This window comes from Eulemur rufifrons, chromosome 17 (assembly GCF_041146395.1).
Source record: "Eulemur rufifrons isolate Redbay chromosome 17, OSU_ERuf_1, whole genome shotgun sequence".
NCBI classification, from domain to species: domain Eukaryota; kingdom Metazoa; phylum Chordata; class Mammalia; order Primates; family Lemuridae; genus Eulemur; species Eulemur rufifrons.
Genome location: NC_090999.1, coordinates 34,158,999 through 34,162,219, shown reverse-complemented (window position 1 = coordinate 34,162,219; position 3,221 = coordinate 34,158,999).

The following is a 3,221-nucleotide window of genomic DNA, read 5'->3' as shown; positions in this document are numbered from 1 at the left end:
TCGCCGCCGCCGCCGGCCGGGGGCGGGGCCCGCGGCCTCCCACGTCCCCAGCTGCACTAATCCACGGCCGAGAGCCGCGTGCCAGACGAGAGCAAGCGATGGCCGAGCCGCCGAGCCTGCCGCTCTGGCTCCGCAGCCGCCACTGCCCCCTCGTGGCTAGTGCTGCGAAGTGAGGCGCCAGGGAAAGAGCGCTGCGGGTAAAAGAGGGGGTTTCTATTCAGAAGTGAATTTCTGAGAATTTTTTGGGTTTTTAAGTAAAAAAAAGTTTTCTAGAAAGCAAGTATGGTATTTGCATGCCTAATAAACGTTCTCGCTCTGAGCGTTCAGTGAATGCTCCTAGAATGGCTCAAGCAGGCATGTAATATAGGATTTTGCCATGCGTATTAGCGATTGCGCTGAGGACAGGATGCCTTTGCGGGGGGGAGGGGGGGGGCTGTTCATTGGGGGCCTGTTCATTGATGGAGCAACTCCCTTCTCTCCGCTACTCCCTGGAGCTTTTTGGCAAAGAGGAGCTAGAGAATTTCCAACAAAATCTAACTGTATGACCTGGAGCAAGTCACTTCCATGTGGTTGTGGGGATTCCATAATAATGTAATCTATATTTTACAGATGAGGAAAGTGAAACCTTATTATATGGCAGACAGCGTACATGGTGAGCACAGTTTGTTTGCTGCTACTATTGCTGCTGTTATTGTTATTTGGGAAAGCAAAATCCCAGGGCTCTTTCATAAAGAAATTAAGGGTTCTAAAATCACAACTACAGGGTGGATACACCGCAAAGGGGCCCAATGTATCACATTCCTGCTCCTAGTCTGGGGTCAGGGACCATTGCTCTATAGTCATCTCTATGTTTCACTATATTTATATCATTTTTAAGATAAGTAGATCAAAAATCACTTCCCAAAATATTGATCAACTCCAATATTCCATAGCTGCCTTGTTTCATATCTGTTTTTCCTTCAGTATATAATTTGCCCAAAGCTTTTTCTTTTCATAATCCCCTCTTTTTAAGTCTAGCCTAATTATTCCTTTGAAGACAGTTCTAATTGGAGTTCAGCATTCATATGTCATTAATTTCAGCCTGTCCTCTGACCCTTTTCAAGCAAATCTGGGAAACAGGCCAGAAGAGTATACAATTATTGTAAGGGCTGTGGTTTTCTAAGCATCCTGCACAAAACCACCAACCCAGTATACCAGAATTACTCCCACAGTGTTTATTCTAATACAAGACCTTAATTCAATTCAGTAAGCAAATTCTAAATTACAACATTTTTAGCTGAAAATTCTGGGTTATGACCATTCTCACAGTAAGTAGAGGTCATTGTGTTTCAATACCAACATTTTATGTGGTCAGAAACATGAAGTAAACATTAAACATCTAGAATACAACTTATTTTACTTATTAACTCATGAGAAGCTAACCTAGAATATTTAAGATAAATACATTTAGTTTCACCCCTTCTATTCATTTGGTAGTTTCTTTTAGATTAAAGAGTTAATTATAGTAACTTCAGGCTTATTTCAGGAATGAAAATTCCAGGAGTTTCAAGTGGTAGTTTTTACAGACTGGTTGAGCCACTCTGTAGAAGCAGCGGTTGAGGAACTGTTTGGTGTCTGAGGTTGTTGGTAGCACAGGTGCACATGGGCATCTGTAGGTGCTCGGCTTGCCAGAGTCCCATGGGAGGCCTTTGTGCTTGCCAGACATCAGGCTTCCAGAATGATGGGCACAGGCCATCATGGTGCTTGGCCCTGTGGCCTCTAGTGGCGGGAAAAAAACCCTACCTCTGGAGGGTCTTGGATATGTAGAAAATGTGTTCAAGTATTAAAAACTTATAACCATTCACTCAGGAAAATAGATATAGTAATACATTTTTAAAAGATTTCTCTAGAAAATGGAGCATAGTATTCATAATTTAGATTACACAGTCATTATAACCATCAACAATTTCTATTTCCTAATGCTTCTGTAAAGAAAAGTCTTTAGGGGGACATTAAATGGCCCCAAACAACTGTATATTCTCACTTCTTCCCTTGGTCTGAGAGGCCTTAGGTAGCCTGGCCTTTGACTGTCTTTCCAACCCTCTCTTCCACCAAGAAAAGTCACAGTGGTTTCTTTGCTATTTCTGGAACAAGCCTAGCACATTTCTGCCTCAGGTTTTTGCCATTGCTGTTGTCTTTCCCTGGAACTCTCCTCCCCCAGAGATCCACCGCGGCCTGCCGTCTCTTTACTTCATTCAGCCAGAATGAGCCTGCCGTCTCCAGCCCTCCTTTCTTCTCCTGCCCTGGAGAACCTGGAAGTAAGAAGAGGGAGCCTGGGTCCCTGAGTCACCGACCCCAATCGCACTTTGTGAGAGAGAAATCCTTTGTCGGGCTAAGCCACTAAAATTGCAGGTTTTGTTTGTTGAGGCAGCTGGCATTAATTATCCTGACTACTACACTCTCCCTCCTTCCCATCCCCCATCCATCCCCCAGTCTCACTTTTCTTTGTTGCACTTACTACCTAAGATAAACACATCTCCCCTTATTAGAACGTAAACCTTTTCAGGACAGCAAGTTTGTTCTGAACACAGGATACAGCAATGAACAAAACAGACATGGTAGGCAACCAGTAAATAGTCATTCCATGAATGAATGAATGAGAGAAGCCCCACTGATTTCCCCGGATATGATGTCAGCTCTTCTCAGAGGCTCTTACTGTGCCTGGATCTGTTTGTCTGGGCCCCTCTGCTGCCGGCTGTGACTAAATATTTCTCAGGGCAGCTAAATAACACTTCTCTTTAAATCAACAACCTTAAAACTAACTCAACCACCCAGAACACCACTCCACATTTTCTGAGATTGCTGGAAATTTCACTATTGCTGAGTGGGTCATTATTTTAAAAAATAACTATTATTTATATTTTACTTGAAAACTATTCATATAATGTGTCAAGTGTTACAGGAATGTATGCATATGATTTTATAAGCACTTTCACCTTTATTGTGTTTTTTTCTGTGTATCTTTACAGCAGCTTGTCCATGCACAGAGCAGATACTGTCATCTACACTGTCTCAGATCAGGACAGCCAACTGCAGAAAGGGCTGTCTGCTGAGGTCACATGCCTGGGGAGTGATCCCGCAGCTACTGAGCTGTCCTGAGAACTTCCATCCACTGGGTCATAGGTCTGCACTCTGCTGGATCCTCAAAACCACTGTTATTATTAAAGAGTATCAGCCACTTA